Source organism: Coturnix japonica, chromosome 37, assembly GCF_054131305.1.
Source record: "Coturnix japonica strain WE chromosome 37, WE-NBRP24, whole genome shotgun sequence".
Taxonomy (NCBI): domain Eukaryota; kingdom Metazoa; phylum Chordata; class Aves; order Galliformes; family Phasianidae; genus Coturnix; species Coturnix japonica.
In genome coordinates this window covers 4,884,418-4,906,913 of record NC_140699.1, presented here as the reverse complement: position 1 = coordinate 4,906,913, position 22,496 = coordinate 4,884,418, and the positions used below count along the sequence as shown (strand labels likewise).

The window sequence follows — 22,496 nt, the reverse complement described above, 5'->3', positions numbered from 1 at the left end:
AATGCTCTCTAAGTGGACAAGAGCACAGATCCTCCTCCTGGTTCAAGAGCACGTGCAAAGCCAGAGGTAGCAACCTCACAGTGTTGCCAACAGAACTGCTCAAAATGTAGGGCATTTTACTCCTAAGTATGTAGAGAATATTTCAAGACTTAGAATTTATTTTCTAACTCGTTCAATGGTCAAATAGTTTATAGTCTTCAAAGCCTGTGCTCAAACAAAATTATTTGTGCTGTAAAGGTTCCATCCCTGTTGAATTCTGGTAATAATACAGAGAATGTTGAATTCACTTATGCACTCTGCAGTCCCAGCGCCATGAAAAACATGAAGGAACTTTCCTTTTGAGGTGACAGCTTGCCTGTGGCTGTGTGGTTGTTCCCACACTTGGCTACATTATGCAATACTGTATGTGTAATGCTGGTTGCAGCAGTGCAATCAGGAAGTATGCCTTAGGATTGCCAGGGCTGTTACATCTGGAAGGAGATGTAAGCAGATGTGGCTTGTTCTCATCTAGATAACATGAAGAGTATTGAGGGGATAGTGCAAGAAAAAGAATCTTTCAAAAGCAGTCAAACAAGTGCTTTGCTGCATGACCTGAAAGGGTGATGGTACCAGATTGTCTTGGTGTGAGCACATGGTAAGATTTATGGTCTTAATAACTAAAGACCGTTAGATACGCTGCTGTTCTCTGAGCTGAATAAACATCAGCTGGCGGTACCTCATGTATGAGCAGAGGATGGGTGAGAAGGTGGTGTGTTTGGAAACTGGGGGTGGCTGGGATCTAGAAGATGCAGAGTGAGCTGACAAAAGGTAAAGGTTGAAAACAAAATGGGAAAAGAGTTTTGCCAGTTCCTCAGCCGGTGACCCTCCTGAGAACTGAGAGTGGGGAAAAATTAATCAGATGAAATTCCAGCTCCCTCCCTTGAAGACTGACAAAGATTTTAGAGGCACATGTTCATGTTGGACTACACCTCTTTTCCCCTATGAATAAAAAACCTTGCTGCCTCAAAAAACAGGGCACCTTACCCTTCTTTGATCCAGTCTTGCTCAGATCTGGAGGAGCTGGAGAGAGCTGCAGCATAAGTATTCACATATAGTAGTACTTTTAAGCACAACCTGTAGGTGACAGCAGGGCAGCAGCACCTCCAGTGCTGTGGGCTGCTCATGGGTGTGTTGCTCAATTCTATGCAGCTGGGAGCTGCTTGCAAAATGCTGAATGTGCTGTGACCAGCACAGTGCAGAGCTTTTACTCTATCTCACTTTCTGCCTTCTCTCGGAATAATGCACCTACTCTATCACAATTGCATTTGTGTAAAAATGAATATTTGAAACCCGGTTCTTTTGGTTACTCAGCTGATCTCCATTCCCTTGTTAGTAGTCCTGTGTTTTTTTATGGCTTGCACCATCATTAGTCATCTGCCTGTGCTATAAGATTCTCCTTTATCTCTCATTTGCCTACGCCATATTCAAGCATTTCCAGGAAAAGCTCAGGGTATTGAAATATCCTTCAGTGGTCTAAGTATTCTTTCAGAATATAGGGGGAAGGAATGTGCTTTAAGCACCCGCATCTAAGTAGCTTCTGCTACACTCATAAATTAGATCTAATCCAACACCTGTGAATAACAGCTCCCCTCTGCTTTATAGTTTAGCTGTTCTTTTGGAAACCTTAATTGTGAGTATTGTGTGAGAAACAATTGATGCAATTAGATTTGCTGGAAAGAATAACGACTGTCACTTCCTTTGGAACAAGAGGAAGTACACCATTTTGTGCTTTTTCTGTCTAATACAACAGCACATGTGAGATAAGTAGTGACTAGATCTAAGGGAAGACATGTAATATGTTCTCTCCACAAATAATTCAGCTTCAGCAGATCCACTGCAGTTAAATTTTCTAAGGTACCTCAAACGAGATCAAGGCTTGGCTTTTCAAAAGATGCGTTTGCATGTGGGAGGGAACCTCTGAATGTTGTGCAATGAGCTGCAGCCTCTCTTCAGCCCCTAAATTAATGAAGATCCGTGTAAGTATGTTCAGCACACAATCAAAGTGCTGCCAAAACAGTCCCATTTAATGCAATTATCAGCTACTTTGCACTGTCCGTGCTTTCCCTTTGTTGGCACCTACAACACAATGCTGTCACAAGGGGAGCACGCAGGCACACAGCCCTTGGCAGCCCTTCTACATGATGCTGGGCAGAGGTGAAAATACAAAGAGGCTCAGTGAGGCAGGCACAGAGTGCCAGTGTCAGGTGCTCAGGTGGGGCTATGGGCATTCTGGGGACCTTCCCTGCCCAGAAAGTGTCTTTTTTGGCTCAGTGAGAGTGTTTTGAAGGCCCTCCAGGAAAGCATGATTTGGGAGTGGAAGATTGGTATGTCATGCTGGTCACACATCCATCCTAGTGCAGAACAGAGAGCATTCATTCACACTCCTACTACTGCTCCTTTAAGCTCTCCTACAGTCTGCAGTTCTGATTTACCAGCAGTCAGCAAAGAAATCATAGCTTCTTCCTACTCATTTGTCTCTAGCAGTCAAATAAAACCATTTGTGTCAAACCTTTCTCTCTGTAGCACCTGCTTTGGCCTGGAGGCGTCTCCCTCAGACTCACAGATAAGCATGCTGGCCCTGAAGGATTCCAAACCATGGCTCTCACCACAGCTCCCCTCTCCCCAAGTTGAAACATACCTTTTTACAGTTATAAACTGCATGTAAAGATCATCATACTCGAATAGAATGCACATGTTTTGACTTAGCCAAATGGAACTGTGTGGTAATAGTTACTTGCAAAGAGTTTGCTCTGCTCTCCGAGCCATTTTGAAAGCTGTGTGCCTTGAAAGCCAACTGCTCTGATTTTAATGCCTCTTTTATCCATATTTCTGTGTCTAATTCAGTCATACTGCAAAAGTGAAGGTAGTTATATGGATTTACAGCACGTTTGGGTCTCAGCAGCAGCCTGGAGACACGAAGCACATGTGCTTGGAGACTCATACTGCCCAAGTGCTCTTTTCTTCACCAAAGGTCCTCTTCCTCAGTTAGAAGGTTCCATGGTGGAGCTGCAGGATCCTTCTTAAGGGAGATTTTATCACCAGAGTGAGGAGATGATTATACAGAATTTGTCCACATGGGTGTGTGTGCATGATGACACTAAGCTGAGTGGTGCAGTTGAAGGAATGCCATTCAGAGGGACCTTGACAGGCTTGAAAGGTGGGCCTGAGTGAACCTAATGAGGTTCAACACGGCAAAGTGCAAGGTTTTGCACTTAGGTTGGAAGAACCCCAGGCACCTGTACAGGCTGGGAGGAGTGGTCCTTGAGAGCAGCTCGGCAGAGAAGGACCTGGGGGTCCTGATGGATGAGAAACTTAACATGAGCCAGCAGTGCGCTCTTGCAGCTCAGAAAGCAAAAGGGATCCTGAGCTCCATCAGGAGAGGGGTGGTCAGCAGGGATAGGGAGGTGATCGTCCCTCTCTACTCTGCTCTTGTGAGGCCCCATCTGGAGTACTGTGTCCAGGTGTGGAGCCCTCAGTACAAAAAAGACATGGAGATTTTGGAAAGGGTCCAGAGGAGGGCCACGAAGATGATCAGGGGGCTGGAGCACCTCCCCTATGAGGACAGGCTGAGGGAGTTGGGTTTGTTCAGCCTGGAGAAGAGAAGGTTGCGGGGTGACCTCATTGCAGCCTTTCAGTACCTGAAGGGAACTTACTCCCAGGAGGGGAGTAAACTCTTCGAAAGGGCTGATAATAGCAGGACTAGGGGAAATGGTTTTAAGTTGAAGGAGGGAAGATTTAGGTTGGATGTTAGGGGAAAGTTCTTTACTAGAAGAGTGGTTAGGTCCTGGAACAGGCTGCCCAGGGAGGTTGTGGATGCCCCGTCCTTGGAGGTGTTCAAGACCAGGTTGGACAGGGCCCTGGGCAACCTGATCTAGTAAAGGCGTATGTTTGGTGGCCCTGCTAGGCAGGGGGGTTGGAACTACATGATCCTTGAGGTCCCTTCCAACCCGGGTAATTCTGTGATTCTGTGTGATTCTGTGAGGAAACCAAACCATTTAGGTACCTGAAATGCTTCTGCTCCTGCAGTCTGGCAGAAAGCAATGCCCTCTGTCTCATGCCATCTCTGCACAAACTGGAAGGGAATGGGGAGACATATGTCAGATCCAATGGGACAGGACTTCACTGGCTGCAGTTTAAAAGCAAATCACCCCAGCTCTCGTTGCCCTCTATTGCTGGGTACCCCTTGCCCCTGGCCACTGGATTTCCACGCATGCATCCTTCCTTGGAGCTAAGTGTGCCTTTCCCAGCAGCAAGCAGTGAGCTGGAGTCAGCACCAAAACCAAAACCTCCTTGTGCCTTTCCCTGTCCTTCTTTCACACATCGTCTTTTAGTTTCAGAAAATATGGCCAGACCCAACGAAACAAGAGCTCTAAGACAAAGCAGCTGCTTTATTTTCCTCCTCCCCTTTCCTCATCTACACCCCACAGAAAGACCATTTGCCAAGTAAGGGATGCAGTGATCAGGTGTATGAGGGGCAAAGCGAATCAAGCTTAATTTCAAAGACTTGTCTCTTCCACGTGACTTCCCTGAGGTCTGATACAATTGTACAGCCATAGACTCATAGAATAGCCTGGGTTGAAAAGGACCACAGTGTGCAGGGTCTCCAACCAGCAGACCAGGCTGCCCAGAGCCACATCCAGCCTGGCCTGGAATGCCTCCAGGGATGGAGCATCCACAACCTCCCTGGGCAACCTGTTCCAGTGCGTTACCACCCTCTGTGTGAAAAACATCAACCTAATATCCAACCTAAACGTCCCCGTATCACTTTAAAAACATTCCCCCTTGTTCTATCACTATCCACCCTCGTAAACAGGCATTCCCCTGCCTGTTTATACACTCCTTTCAAATACTAGAAGGCCACAGTGAGGTTTCCCTGGAACCTTCTCATCTCCAAGCACAACAAGCCCAGTTCCCTCAACCTGTCCTCACAGGAAAGGTGCTCCAGCCCTCTGATCATCTTACTGGCCCCCCTTAGCATTATTTGCAATTCTCTTTTGCCTTCCTGCAAGCACACCTGCTTCAGGGCACATTTCATCCCACTGTTAGGCCTTGTAAGAAGCACTATGGCAAGTCCATATGCAGAAAACAATGGCATTCCATTCACTAACAGAGAAACTATTCTGCCCTTGCTCCTGACTCTTGTCCCTGCCTCCTCCTGCATAGGGCAGTGTTTGTGGGCAATGAAAGAAATACCCACATTCTGGAAAATACAGACAAAAAAGAAACAGGCAGAAAAGCGGCACTAATACTTTGTCACTGGTGGGAATCTCCACAGAAAGTGCTGTGCTAAAGGTGTGAGGTTAAGGGATCATCACTATCAAGATAAAAGTCACAGCATGGAAGATTTAGCGATGGCGTGCTGACTAGAAGGAAAAAACAACACTTACCTTGGAGCTTGTTCATTTTCCCTCCTATCATTGGATATCTTATCATCATCTACGTAGCTCTGAGGTTGGCCAAAGCCTGTTGCCATGAGCTTTGCTAAACGCAACAGTGCTGTGGCTCAGAGATTTACACCGGCACATAGCATAGGAGAACTCCATAAACCAAGTGTCAAGGGAAGAAGAAAGGGGAACTGTTACAATTAATTACGTTCACTAAATTGATAATTGTAGGCTTCTTGTCACACACTACTGCCTACAGCAAAACAGCACAGATGTTGACAACTGTGATTTCTGCATACAAGCAACCACTCAAGGCTGAGCACACTATCCTGTCTCTTTGCCATGTCTAGAAAGACCCAGAAGAGCTCAGTGTTCTCTTGCTGTTAGTTTACATCCTCCAAGCACTTCCAAAGGCACGCTGCTCTGTAGAAAAAGCTGAGCTGCCCAGAAAGTTTGTGCAGGAAGAAGGCAGCAGTGTCAGTGCACGTCATCCTGGGGGATCTGAAAGCATTTGTGAAGAGAACAGGGAAAGAAGAGGGAAGAGAGCAAAACCAACAGGCACTAGCACTGCTGCCCACAGGGGGCGGGGCTTGAGGCAGGGCCTGTGCCAGAGGGGGGCCTGGCACAGTTAGGGCCAGCTCAGGGCCCAGAGCAGAGGGGGAGCAGGCAGAGGCAGGGCCTTGGGGCCCAGGATGGAGGAGGACCAGGCACAGCTGGGGCCAGCTCAGGGCCCAGAGCAGAGGGGGACCAGGCACAGCTGAGGCCACTGCAGGGCCCAGATGAGAGGGGAACCCAGCACAGTCGGGGCTGCTTTGGGGCCTGGGCCGGAAGGGGGCCCGGCACAGCCAGGGCCTATCCCCCTTTTTTGCACATATGAAATGCTCCCAGCTGTGCTGCACAGCAGAACATCTTTCAATGGAGATGAAAGTCTGTGAAATGAAAGAATCCTTTCTTATTTCTTTCACATTTGTGTTTGTTGACTGCAGTTCCAACCAGGTGGACTCGCAGTGTCTTGCAAGTGCCACCTGGAAGCAGGTACAGACTGGAGACACAGCACCCTCAATGTCCAGGTGAGTAACAGCAACCAAGGAGGCCTTTGGGCTCTGCAGGGTCCAAGTGTGGAGCATTACACACAGGAACAGGTGAGTATAAAGACAGTGGCAGAGCTGCAGAGCTTGCCATAGTAGGGAGGCACAGTGGCTCAGCTCATTTCCCACAGTAACACAGGAAATAAGAGCCATGAGGGAAATGCAGATGCCTTCTGCCCCCATCAGAGGGGAGGAATGAGCTGCACTTCCACAGAGACATTCATTCCTCTCACAGCCACTCACACCTCAGGTGTGGAGGGACGAGCTGGGGCTGCTGGTGGCAGCTGTGGAACACTGCCATCTGTGGTGCTCCATCCTACCTTGGAGGTGGGCATGTAGAGCTGAGGACCTTTGTCACTGCACAAATGACTGCAAGCAGAGATGTAGCAGAGGGAACATAAAGCATTTAATAACTTATCACACAAAGCAATGAGTAATAGAAATGACAGTATTTCCAACCAAATATTCCCCATCCTAGCAGTCATATCTGATCTCTACAATCCCACCCAAACAATTTCCCAGCCACCTCCAATTCCTCCTCACTATCCCACCCCTGAATTTCCCTCCCCCAATTCCCACACAGTAATTGCCCACACTAATTACCAGTATGCAGGGCATGGGGAACACCTGTTCCTTGTGTGCAGACACCTGGAAAAAAAAGAAGTGTCAGGGAACTGGAGGTCTGTTGCAGGTTGTGGAGGCTCTGCATAGAACGTAACCCCAGACCACAACCCCATCAGCTGCTGGGGCAGCATCATCCCTGTCATTGGGGGATGTTGCCAGTGGTGGACAGGGACACAGGGAGAAGCCACACCTTGGTGTAGCTCTGATCTGCTCATGTCCAGTCAAATCCTCTATAGCACTTTCCATCTTCTGTCCTTTGTTCTTAACCGTATCCTTCCTTCTCTTCTGCTCTTTTCCTTTCCTTTAGGTGTCTTACCTGTATCTGCTTTTCCCCTCTTCTGTTCTTTTACTGCTCTGGTCAGCATCCAGTGTCTGCACCGCAACTCTAGGTTTTGGGATGGAGAAAGGTACACAGGGCATAGATTTGTACAAGAAAAGCTCTCTTTCTGTGCTCAACAGATGACAAAAAGGAACCCTCAGGACCACAAAGGCAGCTTGTTTCTCCAAAGGCCACAGCGTAAGCTCGTGTAACTGGGAAGGACTCTGTTATACATCTCCTAGAAGTGCCTTTGAATTAATAATTTTCTGGTCTTGTTTCCAATTGTTGCTCAGAGGAAATGAGGTTTTTATCCTTGTATCTTTGCAGGAAGACAGAAAGGAGGGAACCTGTTTGGTGAAATGCTCAGGTGCCGTTTTTTTCCTTGCACCAACAGCCTGTTTGTGTCCACACGATGCCAGTTGTCCTCCTGACAGTTTCTACCGGTCCTTCTCCGAGTCCTTCTGCTAAGCACTGCTATTTCTGTATCCTCGGGGCCCTATTAGGACTAAAAAGAGGAGCGGATAACAGATGGAAGGATCTGGCCTTCTGCTGGGTGATAGCCGCCTGCATGTCCTGTTCCTGCTTTCTCTTTTCCCCAGGTGGCATTGTGCTTCCCAAGGAGCATATGGACCTTTTAGATGGGAGTGTGCAGCAAGGAACACATGGGGTCTCAGCTTCCTCCCTGCTCTACATCTGAGTGAGGGACACTGTGACCTGCTCAGGAGGCAAGATGTCATGTCAGGGAGGTGTGTTTTCCTTGTTATTTTTTATCATCTGTGCTTTGCTTTGCTGTGTTATTTTTTTTTCCTTTGCAGCTCTATGGTTTTCTTTCCTATTTGGTGTTTTCTATGTCGTGTTTTTTTTTTTTGTTTTTTGTATTTAGTTTTTTGTTTTTTTTATAAGTTTTTTTCTGTTTTTCCTTGTCTTAGTTTTTTTCTTTTGTTTGGTCTATTATTTTTTCTTTGCTTTTATTATTATTATTATTTTTTTTTAATTCTGTGTTATTTCCTAAAATCCTTCATGGTTTATTTGTTGTTGTGTTTTTCATCTATGCTTTGTTATTTTTCTTTAGATACGCTGTATGAGAACTGTTGAATCACAGTCTGAGCCACTGATTATCACCTAGGGAAGGGACCTGGTCAGCCCTGGTTAGTGCAGGTGAGGGCAATGCAGCTGAGTGACTGGAAGGGATGGAGCCTGGCTGCACCTCTCTTACAGCTCATTTTTGAAGGCTGACTGCCCCTGGGTGGAATTGTTTTTGATGGTTTCTCCTCTGTGGAGTTTGTTCTGTGCACTTCCATCCTCAGTGGTGGGTGAGCCATTCTTTCCTTACCTTTGTAGTATATTCACACTGTGCTAGTCTTTCTGCTGTTACAGATAGTATGTGTTTTTTTTCTATTTGTTTTCTGTGGTTTTTTAAACTTTGATTCCCTGGTTTTTGGCTTGCTTTTTTCTTTATATTTCTTTTTTTTTTTTTTTTCTTTTTTTTTTTTTTTTTCTTTTGCTGTGTCCTATTCTGCTTTACGGTGACATTTGCAAGAGACTGTGAATTCTTCTGGTTCAAATTGCAGTTGGCTTAATCAAATGTGTAAGAAATATATAAGGGCTGCTGAGGCCAGGCTGGAGTTGCATTTCTTTATGAACTGGGGTGTTGCTGCAGATGCACTTATCTCCTGTTTTGTCTCATTTGCGGCTGTTCAAGAATATTAGATTGTGCTATGTCAGTGTTTGTTGCCATCCTGCTTTCTCTTCTCTGTCTTGCAGGTCAGCTCGTGCTGGAATTTGATGGTATCACTGTATGAATGGAGGTCAGTTTAGGAGCAGCTGCTGATGGAAGGAATCAAGACCAGGCTAATAAATGGAAGCATCTCCTGGTAAGGTGTCAGAGGTGGCAGTAATGATGTCTGTCATCATAAAAACCAGAGGGCAGGATCATCCGAGTGCTTGCTGACTGATACTTCGGAGTATCTCGTTCTCCAGCTGAACGATAAGAAAGCTAAATATGCTGAGCCATTACAGCTTGTGCTGAAGTTGTGAAGTGCCCCCAGATGTTTCCTTTAGTGGTAAATCATGTTCGGGCACTGTGGTAGTCCTATCTCTGTCATGATCTGGAGCACCGTGTCTTGTTGTGAGCCTTGTGTGCCTGTTTCCATGAACCTTGCTTTCTTTCTCTCTTCAGAGTAAGGGCAGGGTGCTTCCTTGCTCTTGGTGGATTCATCCAGGAGGCTGTTAGAAGGCCAAATGCAATGTTCATTACATGGAGGGACAGGATGGGAATGGACTGTCGTTGCCACCAGGCAAAAGTGAGTTTCTTATGTCATGAATGATATAATTTTGATTATTCTGAGCAGTTGCAGTGTGGTAGAGGATGTCACGAAACCATTTATTTGGGAGCGCAGGGAAGAGTCATGAGAACCGAAACCGTAGTTTCTGTTTTGGCTGTCAAAATGGTGGAGTTTCTTTGGGAGGGCAATAGCTGGGCTTCCTGTTAGCAGGCCCCCTCTGAGAGATTGGTCTTTGCTTACTGCTTTGCTGTGCCTACCTGCCTGCTCCCTGTGCTTGTTCCTTTTACCTTTCCGCGCTTCTTTTCCCTTGCTTTGATGCTTTCCCTTTCAGGGCTCATTTTCTCTTTCAGTGCTTTGCCCTTTTTGTACTTCTTTTCCCTATCAGTGTTGCTTTATGCTGTTCCTTTCCCTTTCAGGTCTCCTTTTCCCTTTCGCGGCTGCTTTTCCCTTTCAGGGCTGCTTTTCCCTTTCAGGGCTGCTTTTCCCTTTCACTGCTGCTTTTCCCTTTCACTGCTGCTTTTCCCTTTCACTGCTGCTTTTCCCTTTCACTGCTGCTTTTCCCTTTCACTGCTGCTTTTCCCTTTCACTGCTGCTTTTCCCTTTCACTGCTGCTTTTCACTTTTAGTCTTGCTTTTCCCTTTCAGTTTTGCTATTCCCTTTCACTGCTGCTTTTCCCTTTCCCTGCTGCTTTTCCCTTTTAGTCTTGCTTTTCCTTTTTAGTCTTGCTTTTCCCATTTAGTCTTGCTTTTCCATTTTAGTCTTGCTTTTCCCTTTCAGTCCTGATTTTCCATTTTAGTCTTGCTTTTCCCTTTCATTGTGGATTTTCCCTTTCACAACTGCTTTTCCCTTTCAGTCTTGCTTTTCCCTTTCAGTCTTGCTTTTCCCTTTCAGTCTTGCTTTTCCCTTTCAGTCTTGCTTTTCCCTTTCAGTCTTGCTTTTCCCTTTCAGTCTTGCTTTTCCCTTTCAGTCTTGCTTTTCCCTTTCAGTCTTGCTTTTCCCTTTCAGTCTTGCTTTTCCCTTTCAGCCTTGCTTTTCCCTTTCAGTCTTGCTTTTCCCTTTCAGTCTTGCTTTTCCCTTTTATTCTTGCTTCACCCTTTCACTGCTGCTTTTCCCTTTTAGTCTTGGTTTTCCCTTTTAGTCTGTCTTTTCACTTTCCCTGCTGCTTTTCCCTTTGACTGCTGATTTTCCCTTTTAGTCTTGCTCTTCTCGTTTAGTCTTGCTTTCCCTTTTAGTCTTGCTTTTCCCTTTCACTGCTGTTTTTCCCTTTCAGTCTTGCTTTTCCCTTTTAGTCTTGCTTTTCCCTTTCACTGCTGCTTTTCCCTTTCACTGCTGCTTTTCCCTTTCACTGCTGCTTTTCCCTTTCACTGCTGCTTTTCCCTTTCACTGCTGCTTTTCCCTTTCACTGCTGCTTTTCCCTTTCACTGCTGCTTTTCCCTTTCACTGCTGCTTTTCCCTTTCACTGCTGCTTTTCCCTTTCACTGCTGCTTTTCCCTTTCACTGCTGCTTTTCCCTTTCACTGCTGCTTTTCCCTTTCACTGCTGCTTTTCCCTTTCACTGCTGCTTTTCCCTTTCACTGCTGCTTTTCCCTTTCACTGCTGCTTTTCCCTTTCACTGCTGCTTTTCCCTTTCACTGCTGCTTTTCCCTTTCACTGCTGCTTTTCCCTTTCACTGCTGCTTTTCCCTTTCACTGCTGCTTTTCCCTTTCACTGCTGCTTTTCCCTTTCACTGCTGCTTTTCCCTTTCACTGCTGCTTTTCCCTTTCACTGCTGCTTTTCCCTTTCACTGCTGCTTTTCCCTTTCACTGCTGCTTTTCCCTTTCACTGCTGCTTTTCCCTTTCACTGCTGCTTTTCCCTTTTAGTCTCGCTTTTCCCTTTTAGTCTCGCTTTTCCCTTTTAGTCTCGCTTTTCCCTTTTAGTCTCGCTTTTCCCTTTCACTGCTGCTTTTCCCTTTTAGTCTCGCTTTTCCCTTTTAGTCTCGCTTTTCCCTTTTAGTCTCGCTTTTCCCTTTTAGTCTCGCTTTTCCCTTTCACTGCTGCTTTTCCCTTTTAGTCTCGCTTTTCCCTTTTAGTCTCGCTTTTCCCTTTTAGTCTCGCTTTTCCCTTTTAGTCTCGCTTTTCCCTTTTAGTCTCGCTTTTCCCTTTTAGTCTCGCTTTTTTCTTTCAGTCTCGCTTTTCCCTTTCTCTGCTTCTTTTCCCTTTCACTGCTGCTTTTCCCTTTCACTGCTGCTTTTCCCTTTCACTGCTGCTTTTCCCTTTCACTGCTGCTTTTCCCTTTCACTGCTGCTTTTCCCTTTCACTGCTGCTTTTCCCTTTCACTGCTGCTTTTCCCTTTCACTGCTGTCTTTCCCTTTCACTGCTGCTTTTCCCTTTCACTGCTGCTTTTCCCTTTCACTGCCGCTTTTCCCTTTCACTGCCGCTTTTCCCTTTCACTGCCGCTTTTCCCTTTCACTGCCGCTTTTCCCTTTCACTGCCGCTTTTCCCTTTCACTGCCGCTTTTCCCTTTCACTGCCGCTTTTCTCTTTTAGTCTTGCTTTTCCCTTTTAGTCTTGCTTTTCCCTTTCACTGCTGCTTTTCCCTTTCACTGCTGCTTTTCCCTTTCACTGCTGCTTTTCCCTTTCACGGCTGCTTTTCCCTTTCACGGCTGCTTTTCCCTTTCACGGCTGCTTTTCCCTTTCACGGCTGCTTTTCCCTTTCACGGCTGCTTTTCCCTTTCACGGCTGCTTTTCCCTTTCACGGCTGCTTTTCCCTTTCACGGCTGCTTTTCCCTTTCACGGCTGCTTTTCCCTTTCACGGCTGCTTTTCCCTTTCACGGCTGCTTTTCCCTTTTAGTCTCGCTTTTCCCTTTCACGGCTGCTTTTCCCTTTTAGTCTCGCTTTTCCCTTTTAGTCTCGCTTTTCCCTTTTAGTCTCGCTTTTCCCTTTTTGTCTCGCTTTTCCCTTTTTGTCTCGCTTTTCCCTTTTTGTCTCGCTTTTCCCTTTTTGTCTCGCTTTTCCCTTTTAGTCTCGCTTTTCCCTTTTAGTCTTGCTTTTCCTATTCACTGCTGCTTTTCTCTTTAATCTTTCTTTTCGCTTTCACTGCTGCTTTTCTCTTTTAGTCTTGTTTTTCCCTTTCTGTAGAGAGTGTTTTTTACAGCTAGTTAGCTGAGAAGGGTTGTAATCACGGTGCAGCTAGGCAAGCAGCTATAACACCTGCAAGGACAGCAAGAATAACAAGATGCCTTGGGATGGTGAGAAACTAGCCATGGTTCTGGGAACTCAGCAAGGGAGTAGCTTTCAGTTGATAACAACAAGCTGTTAAGATACTCGGGGATAGTATGTAATTGGGAACCAATGATGAGCTGCACTTTTGCAATATGTATGAGCTAATTATCCATATTATAAAGGTACACGCAGCCAAGGGTTAAATGAGATTCGCTGATCATATGTCAATGACAGGTGTGGTCGTCTGCTTTTCTCCTGCCGTTCTGCAACAAACACCTATATACAAATTTAAGAACACAACGGAGTAACTGTTACTGTTTATTAACAACCAGTTTTAATAATACGATAAAAGTATGTCCTGAGAAAGGGGAACAAACATGCTTCTTCAAGGTTTTTTAGCTGTTCTGGATCTCAGCCGTCGCTTGATGATCAGATGATCACTTTCCTTCTTTTGTTCCTCAGATTCCTGAAGAAAACATTTCAAAAGTTACTCATCTTTTCACACAAGACTGACAAGCTCTTCTTGACCCACGCAAACATATTTCTTCCCCTAAATGGATTTCAGAATGGAATTTGCTTATTATATTTTATTCAGAAAACTATGGGATACCGAGATCATTTTAATGCAGCTTAATCACTCCGCCAGCTTCCTCTGCTCCATATGTGCGCGTAGCAGTACCTGCTAAAGGAGCGCTGCCTCAACACCACGTGCGTGAAGGCCAAGCACAAACAGACATTTTCTGTTGGGGTGACCTTCAGTGAGAACTGACAACTGAGGAGTGAGAGCGAGAGCAAACCCAGGCTCTGTGGGAAAGCATCTGGCGTGAGTCTCTGCTGCCAGCCTGCACTGCAGCAAGCACAGCCGTGGCTGCCAACTCTCACAGAGGGTGGATTAGGGATTAGAAAGTGCAGGAAGAGAAGACAAAGGCAAGGGCTGTGTGCTTGCAAGCCCTTGCTGCCTGCTAGGGTGCAGTCTTGTGTAACTTAAGTCTTGTGATTGGAATAACACCCACTACAGAGGGGTGTAAGATCTAGGAATATAAAGGTATGCTAAAGGATTCAGTAACTTTCTAGAATGAGAAATATGAGTGCAGACAATCAGCATTTCTCTCTAATTTAGATAGGTGATCTGACCTGTCCTTTATCTGGCATGTAAGGCCATGAGAGGTAGCACAGTGGATTTTGCTGAAGAAATGGGCCAAATTTGGTTGGCTGCTCCACCTTTTATCTGTGAATTGCACGCATAGCAAGGCAAGAGACCCCAAAAGATGGGCAAAGAAGGAAGACGGACATCAGTTTTTATGTTGGTGCGCCGAGCCTTCACATGGGATTCTTGCACTTTCCCAGCGTCTGAACGGGAGTCTTGATTTCCAGACATGGGAGCAGATTTCCCATGGACATGTGGCTCACGGCTGACAGTAAGGCTGGTGTCCATGCGAGGATGAGCTTTGCTACAGAGGCTCAAGGAGATGCGGCAGTAATGGCATGGCCCACCTCTTGTTCCCCTCTTGGCAGGCTCTCTGCCCTCTGATGAGATTTCTTTGGCTGGGGAACTGCACAATCACTTCTTCCTTACCCAGATGCTCTCCCAGAACTGGTTGCATCTGGCTATCCGTGGAACTTCCAACTTTGCTGGCAAATACATTCAAAGCTTCAGGAGGTAGGAGGGAATGCATATACGAACATACACTTATGTATATCCATTTGCTACCTTGCAGGACAGTATCATCACAAGTGCTGTTTCTATGGAAACAAGACTAAAAATACAGAATAACAGAAATTAGAGTCTCATCTAACAAGTATTTTCTATCCTGGACAAGGTTATTCTCATTTATATACTGTGCCTGCACATGTTTGCATGGAGACGGGGTTTCATTTTGTTTTGTTGGTGCTCTCGACTGCTCTTACATGCAGAGCCCCTCAGCAATAGTCCTGCTGTTATTTCTTCTGAAAAGAAATGCTGCATTGCATCAATATGTGCTGCTGAAGCACCTCAATGAGATCAAGAATTGACGTTAAGGATTCTTCCCCATCTCAGCTGCTTTGCAGCTGCGTCTCCAGGGCATATAGCAGGTGCCCAAAGCAGGCAGCTTTTGCCCTTTGGCTCAGGGCAGCCACCTGCTTTGCTCCAGTGCTGGTGGTGTCGGAAGGGCACTGCAGGCACTGATCTGCCCTCACCTCACAGCTTTCCCAAACAGGCCTTTGGGGCAGCAAAGCACTGAAGCACCAACAGTGTGTTGTGTGAACCCCGTGCCCTTCCCCACTTGAGCTGCCCGAGCCCACTAAAAGCTTTAAAAACCCATGAAAGTGCTCTTGCAATTTGCATATAAGCAAGACTGCACTTCAGAAAATCTTACATTTTACTTCATAAACATAGGCATCTGCTGCTAATTAAAATAGCAGCATATAATTATACCCTTTCTTATTAGTAGATATAGAGTCTGACAGTTGCTTAGATACAAAATAAGCGACCACGGATTGTCTTCTGCACTTTAACAAGCAGAGAGAGCAGGAACAATAGAAATGTAAACTTATTCTATATTATCTCTGGTAAGTGCGCCTGGGAAAAATGTTTAATCTCATTGGTAGCTTGTAATTTTAGCTCTAAGGTTCTTCAGCAACCCCTCTGTTTTCCACAGTAAAATACCAACCAGTTGGTTCCTTGCCCCATCCTTGGAGGTGTTCAAGACCAGGTTGGACGGGGCCCTGGGCAACCTGATCTAGTAAATGTGTATGTTTGGTGGCCCTGTTAGGCAGGGGGGTTGGAACTACATGATCCTCGAGGTCCCTTCCAACCCGGGTCATTCTGTGATTCTGTGGTTCCTCTGGGGAGAGCAGTGAAGCTCCTTGGGGAAGGTGTCGGGCAGGAGGAGTGATAGTGGAGCTAGTAGACACCATTTTTCAGAGACCCCATCTTCTGGCTTTTTATTCCCAGGGAAGTAATGTCTGCTTCCTGATTAAAATAAAACCAGTGCAATCCAGGATTGTCACTGTAGACAGAGGCAGATAAACAGGAGCAAAGTGAACTGTGTGCAGAGCGTAGGTAAGGTTTTTAAAAGGCGGTGATGTTGCCAAATGTGGTTGCCTTATTTTCTAATGGGTTAAGTTTGCAGCCAAAGCAGCCCGGATGTGACAAGATGGATCTTCAAAGTCCTTACTGCTTCTCGTCAAAATACTCATGACGCTGTAGTGAAAAATCACTTCCCTGCCCCACTGAATATGTCAGCTGCATCCTGAGAGGCACATTGCAGTGCGTGACCTTTTCTTTCCTCTTGTCCTGCTAATAACCCCCAACTTTCCTTGCTCGCAAATCTAAAACTCTGTTGATACACCTACAGTCTAAGTGCTCTTGTTATTAAACTGTAGGGAAGGTAATCAGAGCAGCTAATGCCACGATAATCCCCCTGATCCATACTGTTATCTTTGGAGATATCAGAAATGATGCTGCCTGTAAAAGCGATGATGTATGTTCTGGTTAATTCTGCACTGGGAAACATTTGAAGCTAACCTTCAGAGTGTTACATGCTGGAGGCTGCAATGGGATTTCAATTGCCTTTCTTATTGACTAACAAAAAGTGCAATATTTCTCAGCAGAAACCACTGGCTTATTTCTAAAAAGTCATAGTGATAATAAGAAAGTTCATTTTGGGAAAGGTCCTTCTTCCCTCTGCAGCACTGTGACACTTAGGCAAAAGGCCAAGGCTCATAGGGATGGGCAGCAGCCTCCCTTCCTTCTCCCTGTGTGGGGCGTTAGGAGTTGAAGAGAGACATGAAGCTTCCCTTTGCGATGTCAGCTGGAGCAGAATTTTGGGTATGGCTTCCCGTGCTCTGAAGACAGATTCGGTGGGCTGTTGCTGTTCTCTCTTTTCTGAAGCATCACCAGTTTTAGGTTCTGCGTTACTGTTTTGGCAATGATGCCAAGGAGATGGCACAAACACTTTGCCAGCCTACTTGGTGCTTTCCAAGCTGGCCAGATCTACAGCATGGGCATTGCTGGCACACCTTCTGGTTCAAAGTTTTTCTGCTATGGCAGCACTGGGATGCCAGCAGAGAAAGGCCAAGGCAACTCTTTCTCTCGCTGTGCCAGTCCCTGGAAACCACCTTGCCACCTCCTCCCAGCCTGCACACAAACCAATTGTTTTGCTCCACTCTCTGAGCCTCCTGGCAGCCCACTGTGAGCTGACACAAAGGAAGACCCACAGATCAAAAGAAACCAGCACAGAGACAAGGGGAAAGCATTACAGGAAAGCAAAGTGCTGCAGTGAAGTTCTCTTAGCATCTTTTTCCATCTCTGTTTTTGTTACTGGGCGATTTCCTTTTCATTCCCAGTGTGATAGAAACTTTATCATCCCAGTAACATTAATTTGCTAGATCCACCCCTCTCTGAAAGACTCCTGACAAGAGGACTGCATGGCAAACTCCTGTGCTCTCTGCCTCCCCATCGAGTTTCTCAAATATTCTGATGTTGTCTCAGAAGTGCCTTTCTTCTGCTGTTTTTGTTTCTCAGCATGAACTTTATGGTCCCCAGAGGTAGATTCAGAGCTTAAAGGTAAGTGAAATGCAGTGTCACTGGGTGTGCTTCAGGCTCTTCCACATGAAACGCAGAAACAACAATATCTTCACCTCCTTCCAAGCATAACTAAAGCCCTATTTTCAGTAGAACAAACTCACGCAAAAATTCCATAAGGTTCTTAATAGAGCCAGCTGAGTTTGCTGCTCACCCTTTCAGTCCGTGGGCATTTGACAATTGTGAGATGATGTTATTTTAGCGAGTATCTGACAAAGCATCTGGTAAATTTTGCCCCCCTATTTTTCAGGAAACCAGATTTCAAGGTAAGGTGATCTTAGAGGTTGCCTATTGCAGCCGTGCTTGACATTTTGGCTGCAGGCAAGACATGCAAGTGCACGGCTGTGCTGTGCCAAAAAGGTATTTCTCTTTTGTTCTTGGTGTGAAGTCTCATCTAACTCAAGTACAGGTGAAGAGGTTACCCAGTGTTAACAACAGTGGGCTTTCTCCGTGCCTGCTTGCAGGTATAGGTTCTACTAACAAACCATGGGAGACTCACATGTGGTAAGAAAAGCAACCTCCAATGAGCTTGCATAGTTTCTCTGTTCCTTACTATCCCGTTTTTTTCATGCACTTTTCATTACAGCTCCTTTTTTTGTACTTCACTGATCCCTCATTCTTTTTAGAAAGACTTTTTTTTTTTTAAATAGCTTTTAAAAATACAGCTTTCTTATAAGATGGGCTCCTCAGGCAGCACGCCTCCCTCGAGACAACAAAGTAGGCATCTCACACAGAGCCCTGAGAGGCTGTGGATGTCCTGCCCATCAGTTCACTGTTTGCTTTCCCATCACCCTGCTGAGGATTCTGCTACTTCAGTGATGCTACAGCAGCAAATAGACTTCGTCTGTTTTAGGCCTTCGCAAGGCAAAGGGTGACAGCTCCCAGCTGTCTGCACAGGGCTGCAGGAGGAGGCTCTTCATATGAGCAAGTGCTGCCCATGGATCAGCTGGTGCAGAAACATTGCTTCCACAGGTCCATGAGCTCTCTGTGCTGGCCAGTGTCTGTGTGGGCTGAGGAAAGGGGCCCAGGGGAGAGAGGCTGTAAGGTGGTTCAGTACCAGAATAGGAAGGGACGTCAGGGAGCATCATTTTGGCTGCACCTGGGGGCTCCTGTGTGGGCTGGTATAGGGCTGATACCACTTCACCACATGAAGGGGCTAGGCTGAGAGCCCCCACAGCAGATGTCTCTCCTTACATACACATTACAAGTTGCTGTAGATCCAGGAATGAGTTCCTAGTGCAATGTGTATGGTCTCGGAAGGAAGGTATCTGAGAGGTGGAAATGTAATCCTCCAGCAAGAGTGGAGGTAAAACATCAGTGTACCAAAGGGGTTTTGTACATCCCCATATATGCTGAAGCAATATTTAATTTGTGCTCTCACGAATGCACAGAGCTCATCAAAGCTGTAAATGCAATAAGCTTTTGTAAACTGACTCACAAGAAAGGAGGAAAACTGGGGACCTGGGAACTGCTCTGGAGACTCGGCATATCATCTCGATAAACTGCCGTTAGCATCAGTGCATCAGAGAGCCTAGAGCAGGGTCCTGTTGGCAGTGTTTCTCTATTGGCTATGGGATATCTAAGAGCTACAGCTAACTGATTCCTTGCTGTACCTCAGTGTATCTAGCATCTCCAGCATTAGCAGTATGTCTGCTAAAAGGCGTCTTGGAACAATCTGAAATACAATAAGTGCTGTTGTACAGAAAGCTGTTTTTGTGTCTGCAGTCCAGGCAAAACGGGTAAACACCTATACTGTCACAATGGGGTCATGTTGTTCCCTCAATAAAAAATAGGGTTTTCGCAGCATAGGTTGCTAAAATTTGCTAGTCACAGCATATTTGAAAAAGAGCCTCCAATTTCCCTGTTAGCTAGTGCTCTTTCTCTGCCATAAACAGTAATGCTCGATCAAACATCTTGATGCTGTTATAATGAGCTGTACCTAATACCTTAACGAAAACATCTGTGTAGGCTAAAAGGGAGAACAGACTTTCTGGCTCTCAGCAGATTTAGAGCTCTGTATCTGATGCAGTCCAGCCAGATAGTCTCTGTTCATATCTTTCCCTGTTGGCTTTCTTCTTTTCCTACATCTGCTCAGGTAGCACTGGGTGTTCACGACCAGTCACAAGTCACCAACCTATACAGATGTTCTGCTTAGGGCTGTGCCACCTGTGGAGAGGAAATCCAGCAGTGATGGGAGTTAGTGGTTTCTTTGCAAGCCCACCCCATGTGCCATGTCGTCCTGTTTTCCCCTTCAGTAGACCTTTGATTTCTCTTTTTTGCAGGCTGCTTTCAATATTCTGTTTCTCCAGATACTGGTGCCCTTCTCTTGCATTCTCTGTGTACCCCCATGCATGTAGTACCTCATGTAGTAGCACGTAATACCTCATTCATAAAATTTCCCAGGCACGCTTCTAGACCCAGATAGCAAGGGCATTTGTTAACTGAGACAGGATTTCAACCTGTGTGATGCAGTATCTGTGGAGTTGACAGAGCCTGCGGAAAGCTGACAAGAGATGATTTCATTCAACTGTGAAGCCTTGAACCATGAAGATCGCAGCGCTGCTCATCCTTTCAGAGCACTGTCATCATTTGATAGATTAATCAGGGTTACTTAGCAGGGATGCTTACCTGGCAAGCCAATTCCTTAGCTTTTGTACCCCTTGAGTAAAAAACTCAAGAGCAATGAGCAGCTGCATCTGGCTCCAGCAGCACTATTAAACTCCAATACCAATGGGGTATTCAGTGAAGGGTATGAGGGCTCCATGTCTTACAGTTGATTTTTTTCTCCCTTGAAGATACCTCTGTATTTTGTCTTCGGTGAGGTGAAAATTTCACTGTAACCCGCATTGTTGCATCTGATAATATTTACAGAGCTTTCTGCCTTAGTAGCCTTGAAGAAATTCCTGTCTCTGGTTTATATTTGCTATGAGCAGACCAGTGCACGTTACCATTGTTGTTTAAAGGATATTTGTGCTTCAAGGCCTTTTGTGTAGCATCTCTTTCCAGCTTTGGAGTCAGACTTTCTGCTCCTCCCCTGCAGGTCTTCATGCTTCCTAAAGCGTGCCCGTGGGCACAAGATGAAGCACACACGTACCAGTGTCCTGAGGCTCAAATGCTTTCTGTCCTCAGGAAAGATCCTGAAAAGCCTTTTCCTAAGTGAAGCTCTGGCCCTTGTTTGGGTTGGCTATGAGCTGGCAGAGACAAGATCCTTAATGCTACCTGCATGCATGCTTAGATTGGATTTTATGGCTTGTGAGCCTTCCTGCAGCCCTCTGTGTGGCAGCCTGACATTTAGGCTTCTTTCTTCTTCCATCTTAAAGAGGGGTCAAAAGCAAGTTAGCTTTCTGCCTTCTTTCTTATCTGATCTGGTCTTAGTACCATGATCTGAGCTTTTGTCACCTGTGTGGACAGCTTATATTAACACTGATTTTAGTTTCCAGTCTTTGATCTGCTCTCTTCTAGCTATTAATCGTCTTATCTCGTTCATCAGTAAGACTGCTTTTCCCCTGAGGGGAGATATTCTCTTCCTCTGCCCCGTTTTCCTTTATATTACTGCTACAGCATGTTTGCAGTGCCTGAACTTGGCTCTGCATTGTATTTTCTCTAACTTCTTGCTTACAGATGCAGATTATCAAATAACATTCCATCTGCAAATGGACTCTTAAATTAAGCTTCATAGTATCTGAATATCACCACGCTGCAATCACATCAAGACTGAAGGGAGAAACACGTTTTGCAGAATGGCAGTGTTGTATTTCAGATTGGAGTCAGCCTCTTGTGAAAGCAGCCAACACTTTTGCTCCAACTGGAGCATACTGATGCTTCTCTTCTGTGACTCACTTGAGGCTGCAAATCTAGCTCAGTAACATCTTATTCTTGGTAACAGTGATCTTCAGAATCCCTCCAGTTTTGGAAGGCTTGTATCACATTTTTTTTTCCCCAAGGACTGAGCCATAGGTGGGCTATGGCTTCTAGGCTGCAGACCTTGTGTATGTTTTTATAAACCTAAAGGAAAGAACTAATATCTTTCCTAAACAACTTAGTACAAGCTGTGCTACGTTACTTGAATACCCTTTCCAATTAACATCTTCTGTGTACAATTCTTGAACGGCCACTAATTTGTGTTTGCTCCATTTTAGTGTAGCACTGTTTAAGACATCAGTTTATTCATTTAATTATTTTAGCCACAGCAGTGGCACTCCCAAATATACTTTTGTTCCACTGTCCAGGTAGCTTGTCAATGTGCATATTGTTAATGCTTTTGTTTTCTTCTTTGCTTTCCCTTCTTTTTTTTCCCTCCTGCAGTTCTGCTGCAGTCAGCCCTAGAAATATCTTGAAGCATAGATTTCTTCTCTGTGCTAATTCTTTAAATGCCAAAAAGTCTTCCTGCTTCCATATGGAGGCTTTTAAGCTTTTTCTTATGCAGAAAACAAACATTTTCTGACAGCTGCAGAGGAATTCAGCCTGCTCTGGCATTTCAATACAGACACCTTTTTGCTTGCTAGATAACCACTTTGGGATGAGAGGTAGTCTTAAAAGTAGAATTTTATCGAGTATTTCCTTCCTTTCTCATAACAAAATTCAAAGCCTTTGGTCTACAAATACATATGACTTGTACCTGCCTCACTGCTTCTGAGTGTTAGCAGCAGGGTGCAATGAAGCCCTGTTTTCCTGAGTTACAGAAGGTCTTCTCCACCTGCACAGAGGCTTTTTCACCTCCCGCTAGTGCTGTGCAGTGGGAATCAGGGCTCATTTGGAGCAAGTGTAGATGACCTCTGGGTGCTCACAATGCAATGAAAATACAGTAACCCCAAATACAGAGCTTGCTGTACCTAACACATTTACTTTGCAGATCCCTTTGTTCAGATTCCTGTTGCACAGAGTGATATGCTTTATCCTGCATAAAGATGGGTCACGCTGCTCCTGGGAGTGCAGGCTGTACAACTTTCCACTCTCTTCTGAGAGCATCGTGCCTGACAAGTCTCTCTTCG

The 22,496-nt window shown here is 45.6% G+C and overlaps 1 protein-coding gene across 5 annotated transcripts in view; it reads left to right on the top strand.

Moving 5' to 3' along the window:
• The first annotated feature begins 6,408 nt into the window (after positions 1-6,408).
• Positions 6,409-22,496, top strand: part of LOC146754996 (receptor-type tyrosine-protein phosphatase T-like) — a 396,275-nt gene continuing 380,187 nt past the window's right edge. For 3 of the 5 annotated variants that reach the window (XM_085526589.1, XM_085526588.1, XM_085526587.1), the window contains exons 1-4: positions 7,814-8,200; positions 8,527-8,612; positions 9,219-9,328; positions 9,634-9,757. The gene's annotated coding sequence lies outside the window, so the exon portion shown is untranslated. Of the gene's footprint in view, positions 6,494-7,813; positions 8,201-8,526; positions 8,613-9,218; positions 9,329-9,633; positions 9,758-22,496 lie in introns of those variants that run through there. The other 2 variants (XM_085526583.1, XM_085526584.1) reach the window with 2 other exon arrangements.